Source organism: Urocampus carinirostris, chromosome 10 (assembly GCF_059441175.1).
Source record: "Urocampus carinirostris isolate Australia breed hairy pipefish chromosome 10, RoL_Ucar_1.0, whole genome shotgun sequence".
NCBI lineage: Eukaryota > Metazoa > Chordata > Actinopteri > Syngnathiformes > Syngnathidae > Urocampus > Urocampus carinirostris.
In genome coordinates, this window is record NC_142358.1 from 24,235,788 (window position 1) to 24,250,507 (window position 14,720).

General features: G+C 39.4%; 1 protein-coding gene and 1 long non-coding RNA gene across 2 annotated transcripts in view; one reads left to right on the top strand and one right to left on the bottom strand.

Annotated features, from left to right (window-relative positions):
• Positions 1 to 14,720, top strand: part of gjd1b (gap junction protein delta 1b) — a 51,469-nt gene that overhangs the window by 9,822 nt on the left and 26,927 nt on the right. The gene's annotated exons all lie outside the window — the stretch shown is intronic.
• LOC148358458 (uncharacterized) lies at positions 3,431 to 4,925 on the bottom strand. The gene is made up of 2 exons (XR_015851531.1): positions 4,689 to 4,925; positions 3,431 to 3,898 (listed from the first exon to the last, which is right to left on the bottom strand). It is a non-coding gene; the product is annotated as an uncharacterized LOC148358458 (long non-coding RNA).

Sequence of the window (14,720 nt, forward strand, 5' to 3'; positions counted from 1 at the left end):
TGGGGATCAAGTTTTAGTGTATTTAATAAATGTTGTTTGAGTTTTGGCCCTCTGTGCAATCGAATTTGACACCCCTGGCCTAGAAGATTCATTTTTAGCCAGCAGAGCGCTGAAAATTAATGGTAATGTATCAGAAATAAATTTCTATTTACACTGCAAAATCGTACGACTAGGAGAAAATGTTGCTGATTCAAAATATGAATTTTCGTATTTTCCTAGAAAAATGTTTAAAAAAATAGTATGTAATTGCCTTTTCAAATGTTATCTTTTGTTATTTCCCCCTACAAACACGTTAAAAGGACAGTATGTATTATTTGACCACTAAATGTCACTGTACAGTGTGGTGCAGGGGTCTCCAGCAGGCAGCCCCATAGGAGCGCCAGAGAAGCCCGCGGACTGCTTCTGAAAATAGCTCACCAGTGATGGGTCATTGTGATTTTCTGGGAAATTTGACTGGCATGAGAAAGACATGATCAGTCTGGTTTTAGTGATTGACTATGCTTATTTTAACCCTACCTCTCGTAGTATTACTGTAGTTGTATTATTTTGTATTTTTGTAGTAGTATTTCTGCGGTAGGATTTTTGTACTACTAATGTAGTAGTATTTCCGTAGTAGTGATTTTGTATTATTGTATGGCTGTAGTCGTATTTTTGTAGTATTTCTGTCTTGTTTCTTTATTCTTTTGAGAATTGAAGCAAAGTAATTTAATATGGCCCTGTTTTTTTTTAAATTCTATTTTTAGTTTTGTAGTATTTTAGTTATTCTTTTGTTATATTTCTGTGTTAATATTTTGTAGTTGACACACAATGAGACAATGGGGGCAAAAATCATTTACTATTATGTACATTGTCATGATAGTTTTACTATTTTCATTCGGTGGGCCGTATTAAAAAGCCTGACAAGCCTCATGTGGCCCACGGGCCATAGTTTGCTCTAAGGCCGAGGGTGCCAAGTTTACACAAGGAGATGATGAGCCATAAGGAGAAACATAAGGAGACCATTTTCTGATCAAGAGTGTACAACTTGGGCCCCACTGTGTAAAACAACAGGTTTTAATGTCTTTTACTAATGCTTAAATAGCTTTCTGTGGGAGAGTGTGAGCTCTTGTGTATTCACCTGTCCCCTGTGATTTATTTCTGCCATTACTGGCTGCAGTTCACGTGTAAATTGACACCCACGTGACAACCCTGTGGGACGCCATTCCCACTGAGGAAAAGCTTTTGCCAGCAAACCGCTTTTCAACACACCACTCATGATATCTCTGTAGGATAGCGTCCACAATTTCCAAGTCTCTTGTGGGCTGCTTCTGGTCCATGTACAATTGTGTCTCCTCACCCAACATATATCGATCTACAGTAATGGAAATGGAATAGGAAGTGGAACTTGACAGATCGTGGGCTGCTTCATGAAATAGTGTTAAGGTTTTGATGCTTTCATCACAAATTGCTGATGTGTCATGTGGTGAGGTTTGTTTCTGGTGAGGCACAGTCAGATTTACAAACAATAAAACTAATCGAATTCCTCATTTGATTGGCAGTAAAAAAAGCAATATACAGTAATCCCATGTTTTTCGCGGGGGTTGTGTTTCACAAATAGTCAAAACCTGTGAAGTTTAAGCATTCTGTTTTTGTTGCTAGATACCATATAAAATATACGACAAGTATAGATCTACAAATAAAAACAGAACACAGAACACCTTATTGCAGTTGAAAGAAAGGTCTTTAATGGTGTTATGCAATCGTACAACAAAATTGGAGGGCTTCTCTTTTCACTGTAAGAAACTGTAGAAAGCAACTGGCTGGTTGCACGCTAGCATCAGGGATCCTTGGATTGAGCCATGTCTCTGTGATGATTGAAATACAACTGTCACAAATGTTGTAGTTTCCCACGAGTTGTAGCTCTGGGTCATCTGTTTCATAGATAATGGATCTGGCGATAGTGAGATACAAGTTCCGCAATTTGTGAGATTTGTTACGTAGCCACTGCAGTCAGCCGGACCTGCAGCCCTGCTTTTGCTTTATGTCTCTTCCAAGACCCGATGACAATCTCTTAACGATAACGAGCTTTTCTGACTTTCCTCAGGGTCTGATTTAGGTGATGAATTTCTTTTCAATGTAACAAGCCGCTAAAATACTAGCTGTCACCGTGCTTTGCAGTTTGTTTTGGGGGGACTCATTGGCCCAATCCCATTTCTCTCACTCGGCCCTGAGGACCCTCCAGTGAGGTCCCTCGATAGAGGAGTGCCCTCCGCGAGTGGAGTGCATAGTGGAGATGGTTTGGACAAGACTTGCAAGGTTCCACCCCTGTCCAGGAGATGGCGGTAATAATAATTGGCTGTAGACCTCAGTGACGTATTGGTCTACGTCACATGTAAACAACTCGAGTCTCAACCTGTAGTGTGTCAGTTGGAGAGTTCGTGCAACGTTAAAAATGCCCGCTACTGCTGTGTTATTACCGATTGCCTGAAAGCTCTTCATCTTTTCCGTGTCTCCAATCAACGGAGGAGAAATGTGCTATACTGAAGACAGCTTCGGCGCTATGTAGTGCTGATTCATCTTTACAAGGTACGTACACTCATTAAAAAAAATGACCCGTTCGGTCAAATACAGTAAAAGTTAACATACAATGCACGTTCACATAATACCCTAGTTTGTGTAGACATAAATGGCAATCTACTTATTAGTATCTTAATGCCATTTTATGACATATTGTAGGGGTCTTGAATCTGTGACACGACGAAACGTAAACAAACACAAGAACAGTCCACCTGACCCTTTAGCTGACATAATATCGTCACCAAACTTCCCTGTACGACCCAAAAACCTTAGTTCATAAGGAATTTAATTCAAAAGAGTTGTCATTGAATATAAAAAGGTAATTTCAACATTTTTTCATGATGCTTACATCACAGTTAAAGCGGTCTTTTTCTTTTCTATGCCCACATTTATGTCTAAATTGATTTGTTATCTATTGTGTTCCAGAGTGGCTGTCCCATAAGCGTGGACAGGTTGGACAGGAATGTTCCCATGGTTGGATGTGGAGTCAGAACTCATTCAGGACTTAAGGTTGAGCAAGAAGGTTATGTGGGCCCTGCAGGAGCTGCTAAAGAGGGAACAGGGCCATGGCTGGAGGTCTTGATCTACGTGTACTGGCTGGTCCACGCTCTGTCCTACCGTGTGGTGTCACGGGTCTTCAGGGTTCCCAGGTCCACCGTACAAAGAATTGTCCACAGTTAATATGGAATAAATTGCCCAAAAGACATATTTTAGGCTCTGGAAGTCAGACCCACATTTGCATTATGTGCTTTTCTGCATTACTATTCAATAAACATCTTCATTTTGAGTAACACCTTGGTGGTTTATTTCATAATGATGTGAGATACTGTGTGTGAACTATGTGACTGTTGGACAGAAAACAACTACAAATCACTCCAGCTTAAATAATAGTTTACTTTCAGAAAAACAAACTCACATTGGGCCAAAATACATAATAGTAAATAAATAATGTGTCACAAATTTTAACAAAAATATACCAATACTTCCATAAAGCTGGAAACACAAACTGGAACTTCATTGAGTTCTTAATAATAATAAAAAAAATTCCTTTTATAAAACAAAGGGAAACATTGCAGAGATGTCACTGTTCTGGAAATTTGTCCACGAGCTTCCCAAAAAGGACGGGAACCGCTCAGTTTTGGCCACAGTTTCTTCGAGCCTTTTCCTCGTTTCGGCAGACTCCGCTTTCAAAAAGTCAAGGAGTGTATCGTGCTTCCTTTTTTTTTCTGGGTGATTTGGGGTTTGGCGCCGGATTAGAAGGTGCCAACGACGTGCCCGGTGGTGTGGATGGCGTGGTAGCTGTGATGGTGACCAGCTCTTCCACGGGACGTTCTACAGTGGCCTTTAGGTTGGGTGGAAAAAACAAGAATTACTTAATGCTGATGTATTATTATTATTATTATTATTATTATTATTATGTATTGTACAAAAACAACTGTGTATAGGATGCTCAACAAGTTGATATGAGACAGGAAGTTATAGGATGTGTTCTGGATAATTATTTGATAGTGAATAGATACAAAAAAATGACATGTTATTCTTATGGCTGTATGAACCTTCTATTGGCCAGCATCACATATGCTTTAGAATTGTCTCCACATTTGGACAACATTTTGAGAAGGTAATTAGTTTACTTAATATGTGTTTACAGAGAAGGCAGTGGACTATGTGATAGTAGTTTGTTTCAACTGTATTTCCACGAGAAATTCGGAGACATTACTCATAATGCATGATGAAAACTAATGCATTCTGATCTCACATGAAAGAATCATATTGTAAATAAAACACGACACCCGAAATTGTGTGCAGTAAACAAGCGCTATGTCCAGAACGGTATTCTGACTATGCTCCTTTAGCGACTGGCCATGTAAATGTAAAAGCACGACTCGTTTAAGATAAAAACAGGGATGGGCTGAACCGTGATTTTCTGCAGTTATCCTACTTTACAGTTTGTAGCGTGAAGATTTTTTTTTGCCAGCTCCCTTGGTAGATTAGTGCACTTCGTAAAGTAGCGATTTTGCAATGTTCGTGTTTTAACGCAAAAATACGATTTTCTATTGCATTTACGTCTAACTAAGATATCTCAATACATTTTGTTGCAAATACATGCGTGGTTGTGGAAAACTACTTACATTTGTGCGGTTCCTTTTCGGGCATGTTTGTTGATATTGAGAATTCGTAAAGCCTTCTGGGTAGTCACTTCGCCGCCAAGTGAGGTCGAGAGCCCCCTCGGTCTTGAAGTGGTTACGACATGGTTTGAGGGCACTTCTGCCTCGGTCTTGAGAGTATCGGGACACACCCCATTTTCACGTGAACGCGCAAACCGAGTGACTAGGGCACATAGCGAGTGAAAGTGCGAAGAATGGGACTCAGCCATTGACTTGTGTGCCAGCCATGCTGTTAAAATGACAGCATACATTAGTCACGCCCACCCACACCCACACCCACCCACACACACACACACACACACACACACACACACACACACACACACACACACACACACACACACACACACACACACACACACACACACACACACACACACACACACACACACACACACACAGAACAGCCCTCTGCAAACTGCCCCAAGATAGCATTTGCTGTGTGTTGTTTGCTGTAGAACACAATGTCCGGTGAAAATCCGTGAAGTATCACAACTGTGAAAAGTAAACCGTGATACAGCAAGGGATTACTGCACAAACTGTACGATAGGGAAAAAAATGTTTTATTGTTTTACCTTAACTATGCCCTGCTCCTTCTGAATAAAACATCAATAGATGATAATCCTCCATTTAAAAAAAAAAAATTCATTTGACAAGAATAAAATATGTCATGGCTTGGCTTGCTGCTAGCTTGCTAATACTATCACTAATTTGATTGTTTCGGACCGAGGTGAGCTCCAAATTAGTCTCACTATCGCCCTCTGCGATTAGGCGAGAGAATTGCAAGCCTAACTCTTCATCTCCTGACACACAGCACAGTAATATGTTACATAGTAATTACCCTGATGAAATTTTTGATTTAATGCGGAATTTTAGCAGTTTTAAAAAAGGAAAATTCCCAAAATTTGAAATTAAAAATATAACTATAACACTGATTGAATATAATAATTTCGTATAGTTTAATTTTACATTTATACAATGATTGGTGAGGCTGTGCTTCAACTAATCCCCTAGACTGCAGGTCACTTCAAAAGAAATGCTAAGTGAATATTTAAAACTTTAAGAAGCTCAAGCAATATAATATATTCACTTAGCAGGTATTAGTGCTTGGCTTTATTTTCCTTGATCTTAAGCCTTTTGGGATTTTCTTCATTAAATGTGAAAGTAGGCAAAGCTTTCACTTGATTTTCCATGAAATAGATCCAAAGTTGTACATATGAATAGTATCCAACAATAATAATAATACCATAATTTATTATGGTAGATAAGTTGTAAATGAACAAATCAAAACTCGACACGTATGTTAAAATTAGGCATTGCATAATATGTTTCACGATCACTCGGTTCACTCACTTTTAATCGCCTTTAACGTGCAACATTTTGATCTTCTCATCTCATCTCATCTCATCTCATTAGTTGCACCGCTTATCCTCAATAGGGTCGCGGGGTTGCTGGAGCCCATCCCAGCAATCATCGGGCAGTGGGCAGGGGACACCCTGAACTGGTTGCCAGCCAATCGCAGGGCACACAGGGACAGACAACTCGCTCGCTCATTCACACCTAGGGACAATTTGGACCTGATGTTATTTGATATATTATATTATTTTTTGCAGTGCAATAATACGTGTTTTTTATATTCACCTTTTTATGTAAGCGGTATAAAAAAGTACAAACATGTCCTTCAAAATGAAGACAACAGGAGGGTTAAAGGGCTTCATAGAAAATCCATTTTTAAATATACTGTATTAGTTTATGAGCAGATAATTAGGATATCAAAGACATTTTGAAAAGTCGTCTGCTGCTGAGGGTTGGCTTATCAATCCAAATATTGATACTATTGATATTTAGTGAGTACTTGGATCAGATCAATACTATTGTCTTGGGCTCGATCCTGCTTTCCCATTTTAACAACTTTAACAATGTTGTCGTAAGGTCATAGATACAGTACATTATAACTTTCTAATTCAATCCAACCGTGTTAACTTTTTATTTGCATTACTGTTTTTGAAATTGAATTTGTGTGCAATGGAAGTTGTTTTAGTTGTCTTGTTGACAATGTTATCAAGGCAGTGCAGCTAAAACTGCCAACACAAGTCCAAGGGTAGCTTTGCTTGCTAGCGCTAGAATCAAGTATATAAAATTAACAGTTAGCCTATGTTTACTTTTGTCTGCCTCTGAGCTAAATTAAAATTAGTACTGCATATTTCATTTTCTGTTTCAAGTTTTTAGTTCATAGTGTCAATTCTGAACGACTTTATTAAGGTATTTTTGTTACTTTTCTGATTTTTGGGTTCAACTCTCTTGACTATTTTTTGGAAACAGTTGTAGTTGAAATATTTACATTTATTTTTATACTGTTAAAGTTTTTTTGGAAGTTAATAAATCAAAAATAGAATATTTGAAGTGCTTAGAATATTTGCACTGATTTTATCGTAATTATAAACTAACTCAAGATAGGTGAGGTTCAATTGTTTGATGATCATAACACTTCCAAGTGTCCTATCAGTTCAGTATCTGTCGACGCTTCCCCCCTATTTAATCAATACCCAAATTCCTAATATTGTCCACACCTATCTGCTGCCACCTATTGATATGGACAGTGATAGGACATCCAGTTCTGCAAGGCCTTCTCTGCTGGCCCAAACAATATCAAAATCATGTGATCTTAATTTTATTTTTATCCATTATCACTTAAATAATTCCAAAATGTCTGTCAGCTTCCTTACACTACTTACTGGCTGCACTGCTTCCAGATGTGTGTTTTCATATTTGAGCATTTAACCAATCACATTTCAGCCATTAGTGGTTGCTAGGTTTAGAAATCTACCCTGTGGCCTCCACATAAAACCCTGAAGGCCGTATATCAGTCTTCATGAAAAGCTGTTGGTTTAGTCAATCATATTCTGATTTGGCCTCTGAGCATCTGCTAGTGGGCCTGGGGTAATGTCACCGGTTTCACAAACTGTGATTAGCTAAGGGGCGGTGATCCACCAAAGCGGTTTCGACAACAGCCGTTAAACTTGAAGAAACCTAGCTGCACAAGGAAATTTATTGTTCTGTTGATTTATTGGGAAAAGGTCGGACAACACCTAAGCGATCAAGCTTTTCTCAAGCGGCAAAAGGTTATGTCCGCCACTTTCCGCCTAAAGTTAAAATCTTAAGCCCGAGCCAAAGCCCGACCCGATCCGAATTTTCGGCCAGGATCGGCCTGAATCCCCCCTCCTCTAGACGAGTCCTCACACATATAGTAGGAGAGCCAGTTTATTTGCGATACGCACATCACTAACTCAGACAGGAGCCCATGGCCTAGGTGTGAAATGCACAGCTTGCCACTGGATATGGATGAATGTTACATTTACACATCTGAATAAACCAACCATACTAAAACAATGGCATGATTCTCTTTTGCAAAGATATGTTTAGACAAGGTCTCCTGGCACACTAGTGTACTCAGGCATACTGGTTGAAAAACACTGGTCTCCATGAATGAATGAATCGGGCTTAGTCAATCAGGTAAAAGAACCCATCCAGGAAAGCATGCGTGCACGGCCTCGGCACGTGCATGTTTACGCCACATCCCGTCCTTCAACACGGTCCACCGACCTACACCAATATTAATCAGCAAGCGGTATTTATGAGCTCTTCCGTCCATGCGTGTTTGTTGATGGCCCCGTCATCACGTGACCTTTAAATCATGACATGCTTTTGTTTGGCAAATCCCTTCCGAGCGTTCGCGACCCCCGTGGAGGTGATGGATGATTATGTTTGTGCGCTGGGAAGCTGATCTGGCAAACGTGAGCTGAGAAGGGGAAAAAAAAGGAAAGGAATGGCACGACACCAGAACTAGGCTGCGCTATCGCTTCGCTCGTGTCCAATTCCCGTGAGTGATTGTTAAAAAAGTGAGACTTCTAGCAGGGCCACGTGAGACCTTCACTTTCATTCATCTCATCCCTGACTGTTTGTGCTTCCACACGTCCTGCTTCCATATGTAATAACCCCCTGGGAGCCCTTGGGTGTAATGTCACTGCCTTTACTGGGAGGATGTAAGAAGCTGGTTATTAAAATGACCTAACATGCTCTACAGGGAGATTATGAATCACTGATGGGGAGCTAGAAGAGGGGTGGGCAATCTGCATCCCGCGGGCAGCATACGGCCTGGCAGGCTTTTTAATCCAGCCGGCCATACAAAAATGGTCGGTGCATGACTTCCTTCGGTGTGTCTTAGGCAAGTACAGCCTGGCTGCGCCAATCTCTTTCCAAAGGGGTTTTTTTTTGGTTGGGTATTGCTCTCTCACATAAAACAGATACAACTGATTCCCATGGTTACCAGTGGCAGTAGAAGCCTGCTGATCTGACTCAAATACAGAACCTTTATCATCTGGTCGTCGTCGTTGTTGTTGGTGGAAAGCCCCTTACAAAATTTACCAAAACGACTTCAAGTACCGTATATACTCGCCTAAAAGCCTACATTGCATATAGACGACCCCCTAAAACTACTTTATTATAACCACGTAATAAAGTTTTTTCTAAACATTAATAAAATGTGTACCTTAACATCAATAATTATTTAACTATATAGTTAATAACGATTGATATACTGTTGAGAAACTAGAAATCTAACATTTTTAAACCATTTATTGTACGTTCCAGAAGCGCTTCAATAGCAGACACAATTTTTGTGTTTCGCAATTGTTTCCTTCTTTGACTCAATGGTAGTTCTCACTGTTTTCCACTTTTCCTTCCCTTACCACTAACTTTCTTGGGACCAATTTTCATGGGCAGAAAAAGAAATAAAATCAACCAAATCACACAAAAATGTGATGTGGTCCCTCTCAATTATGCTGATTAACAGAACAGATCGCACGGGTGTTACTCGCCATATACTTTTAGGAAGTGTAATTGACCCTCGGTTCTTTTTCCAACATTATTTCGCCAAGGAAAAACCTGCGACCCACTGAAAACTTGTCCTCGACTCACTTTTGGGTCCTGACCCAGCAGTTGAGAAATAGTGCCGTAGAGTGTCTCCCCATATTTTTAATGAAGTAATAATTTGTTCTGTGCTCAAGGCCAAATTTCAAAACAATAAAGAATATTGTTTTGAAAAATAAGCAACAATACATTGCCTATCACATAAACAGGCAATTTTTAAATACTGATGGGTCAAGAAACTTGACATAAGGCTCATCTAAAGGGTAGCTCACGTGATTGTCCGCCTACTTGCTGCTAAGAGTGCCGAGAAAAAAAAAAATCTTGTGAAGGGATTGAACAAAAAAAAAAACGAAATATGATGCTTTTCAGTCAATTTGAGTCGCCGTAGTTTGTGATCTTCGTCGTACTCTGTTGCACTCATTTTTGGCTGCACTACACAAGACAGGGTCATCTATCGTTCCATCCATTATTTGTACCGCTTATCCTCAGTAGGGTCGCGGGGGTGCTGGAGCCCATCCCAGCTGTCTGCGAGCAGTGAGCAGGGGAAACCCTGAACTGGTTGCCACCACCCAGAGACAAACAACTCACTCACTCAATTACATCTAGCGACAATTTGGACCGGCCAATTAACCTGAAATGCATGTTTTTGGAATGTGGGAGGAAAACGGAGTGCCCGGAAGTAAACCCACGCAAGCACGGGGAGAACATGCAAACTCCACACAGGAAGGTTCGATCTCAGGACCTCAGAACTGTGCCGCAGACGCGCTAACCACTCAGCGGCCGTGCTGCACCAGGGTCAAGTGGTCGAATATTATACAGTGTCCCTTCGATGATCTACATCAATGAACTATATTTGGTCATGAGCCCCCAAAAATGTAAGGTGATTGCACCATGAGACAAAATTATATTTTCTGGCTGTTTCCACCAATCAGAATCCTGAAAAAAGTTTATAAAAAAACAAAACAATAATTAGCTAAATATTACACCAATGACTTGGTCTATTTATAAAAAAAACAAAACTGAAATATACCATGTACATGTATATATTTGAATATTTATTTAATCATAAATGGACATCGGGGCTGATTCTAAAAGACGTATCTTATTTTTTTTTTTTTTTGCACAAATCGAATTTTTTTTCAACTGAAACATCTCTACAGAAAATGTCCAAAAAAATAGAGATATGTGTATTTGAAATATGCAGCATTATCTTTTTTTCCTAGTTTATTGCCGATGTTTGTCATTAATTTCCTGTTTTGTCTTGACCAGGCCCCACTGCCAAAAATTTAAGCTCAATTCGGCTAGCAACTAAGAAAGTTTGCTAACTCCTGATCTAGATGCAGCTCATACTATGCTTAAAAAACCTCTCTTGTTTTAGGTATCATAGAAGGGATGAAATGAGTGTTTTTAGGTAGAAAACAAATACAGATAGAAGCATGTGGTCAACGTTTGCCTTACAGGCAAAGCGTTCTCCGTGATGGTGACTCAGCCAGGCTTACAGGTTAAGCATTAGCACCTTGTTCAAATAACACTCACGCTCAATCAAACGCAAAAATAACCATAGGATGTTTTGGAGAAAAATAGTTTTCAAATTTCTGTCAAAACAATACCTCAAAATAAATCGGCTGCTCCAAGAGGTTCAAATAAAATGCGGCTTAACGGTTGCCTGGACATTAGGTACCTGACTGCATAATCTCATTAGCTGATAATCTTAGAAACTGTTGCCAAGTGCCCCCTTGATCATTTTCTTGGATCAGTGCTCAAAGAGTAGGTGCTCTGGAGTAAAATAAAAGACTAAAAATACAGTCAGAAAATACCAATTTCCAAAGAAAAAGTTCTGGCATCCAAATGTTTTCCCCCCTGTTATGTTTCAGAGGTATAATATCTAAGTACTTTTATAAAGTTTTTAATATGAGTTTTATCTGATAAATGCCAATTGTATCCACTATACCATGGGTTGACAATCCAAAATGTTGAAAGAGCCATATTGGACAAAAAAGAAACCCAAAATACAACCATATCTTTGGAGCCGCCAAAAGTAAAAAGATTTTCATAAGCCTTATAAGGAAGGCAACACACACTGTCTATATAGAATTTATATATCTCTATTTATTGGAAAACATTAAGAATGTTTGTGTCATGTTTGCCTCCTATAGAAACCATTTCATTTTCCATCATCAAAGATTTTTGAGAAAGCACCAGTGAGCCACTAGGGAGCGCCAAAGAGCCACCTGTGGCTCCTGAGCCCCTTGTTGCTGATCCTCGAACTGTACAATGAGCATGGGTGAAAAAAAAAAAACTTACTGTTTTATGTAAAAACGTATGCACCCAGGCATTTTCACAAGATGGGAGGGGTTGCAGGTTGGAATAGAAAAAATATACTGATTGGAGCAAAACACTAATGTGTTTTTATTAAGGATTCAACCATTTTAAAGGGGCAAAACGTCCAGAAAGTTGATTCACCTGCATATGTCTCATTCAAGTAACACCACAGTTGTTGATCTAGTAGTAATGTAGATTTAGTGCTGTGTTGTTTCCCCTAGTGTTTTGGATTTCTCGCGTAACTTAGAGATTTGTGTCACAGAGCTGATGCATATTGGAAATCATATTCCAGAAACAAAAAAGATTTAGTAAATAAAACATTCTAGCAGCATTTGAGAGTGCCACATTAAGGTTGTAAGTCAGGGGTCTCAAACTCGTGGCCCACAAGCCATCTGACGACAGTTTGAGGCTCCTGCCTTAAAATGAAAGTTTGATGTTAGTGTGGCCCACATGAGCTGGATATGAATCCTATCCTATGCAAATTAGCTAGGTGGGGTTTAAAATGAGGAACTATTCACTCACAAAGGCAGTCACAATTACAATGCATGCAGGATGAAAACAGAAGATTAGCTCGCAAAAAGAGAGTTCTATCTGCAGTGTGCTTTAAATGCGGTATTTGAAAGTCTGATTACTTGGCTGGCCGATCCCATTAAAAGCACGAGACGGAGCGAAATAGACAGAGACTGCGAGAGAGGAAGAGACAGACAGAGAGAGACGGAGAGGGAAATAAAGACAGAGAGAAAGACAGAGAGAGAGGAAGAGAGAACGTACATGAGTTCTCACTAATTAGATTTTTATACTCACACGCTGTATTGGGTTTTTTAAGTCTTTTTTATGTTCCCTATAGTTATACATTATATTAGTATATGGGGCGGCAGTAGCTCAGGAGGTAGAGCGCTCGTCTTGGGATCAAGGGACCCCAGTTCGAATCCCGGCTCGTCCGTGTTACATGTCAAAGTGTCCTTGGGTAAGACACTGAACCCCTAATACCCCCAATAAGCAGGTTAGCGCCTTACATGGCTGCAAGGCCGCTATTGGGAAATGTGGAGCACATTGTAAAGTTGGAAAGTCATTGACTTGAAAAGCGCTATATAAATGCAGATCATTTCATTTCATAGTATGTTTATTATTATTTAATTATAACTGTTTTTATAGTGATTCTTAATAGAGTTTTTTGTTTTAATTTCGAGATCTTATTTTGTATCTAAAAAAATGAAATAAAACAGAGAATACCGAAAAGCTTTTATCTTGTGGAGAATGGGACCCTAAATAATGCGGCCCTAAAGTAAAAGGAATTTGAGACGCTTTTGTAAGTGGTTCTTGGACAATGTTAAATGCAAACTAAGAACTAGCGATCATCAATGCATGCATTGTACAAATTGGTATGGATATATAATATTTAATATTAGTAACATTCAACATCTTTAATACAAAAACAGACATTTCTTGATCATTTTTGGGGGATTTGTGTAGTTTTCATGCAAAATGTGTTTTTTTTAATTTGCTATAAACTGGTATAGTAATGTAAACTACTGTATTTGTAGCTCTGATGTTGTAGATTCTACCTTTTTAAAATTGTGACTGCCACCCTAGGCCTTGAGAGTATCTAGGTCCTCTGTGTCAAGCTAGTGCATGCCACTCCTGTAGAACTGTGGATTTTGCTCTCTTAAATGTTTTAAAAGCAAACCACAAACCGGAAAGTCAGGGTTCTTTGATGGAATTTGTCCGGGGCTTGGTGATATTAGGTTTAAGATGCTTGATGACTTCAAGTATTGGTACTTATCAAGATGAAGACTTTGGGTGCTGACCTGAGCGTAAATCAATAGAGCACTCCATCATGAAAAACAATTTAAGTTGTCTTCTGGCCTGATAAGATGAAGGATGTTTGTGATCAAGTTGATAATGGGGCTTAATTAGTCTGAAATGACATTTTAAACTTGTGTAGATTACTCTTCATTTTCCCGACAGAGTATGTAAACATTTTTGTTATGTTGATAAGCAACCATTGTATATTTGTGCTAGAATATTTACGTCGGTGCATTTTCTTTCCCGCTTTACTGTTACCTCTAAAAGGCAAGACGGGGCCAATTTCCAAATCATTGGCGTCAGAGAATGATGAGGTCAGGCTGAGTTTGAAAACTCTGCATCTATTTACTGTGGTTTACACAATTATTTTCTCGTTGAAAATGGCTTGTCTTAACCAAAATTGCATCTAATTGTTGATGTCTGGTTGACTCTTTTTCTACATGTTGGGGTGAACAGTAGGCATGGCTTCTTCCAATTAGTGTAGTTTAGTTTTGTCTTCAAGTTTTGCATCGGCAACTTATAACTTATTTTTCACATTCTTATTCCCCATCATCTTCTTTTCATCTTAAAGATCAAAGAAGGTACAAAGCGACAAACAAACAAGGGTTCACAAAACAATGAAATCTCCAAACAAAACAAAACCTGCAACATAAACCAAAACTGAAATGGAAAATGCAAGAGGGCAATAAACCACTAACAAAAATATCCAAACAAGCAACCAGAAACAAAAAAAAAAGGACCCCGTGAGGCGGTGGAATGAAAATGACCCGACCACAGAAGGACCCATGGATAGGTTTCTAAATCCCTGTCCCGGCGGCGACTTTGGGTTTCCTGCCCCTCGGCCGCGCCTGTTTTCTTGTCTTGACTGTAAGGAGAAAGCCCCTGTGTCGCGCCTGCTTTTCTTTTTTCTGCGGCAAGGGGCAAGGACTTTCAGGCCAT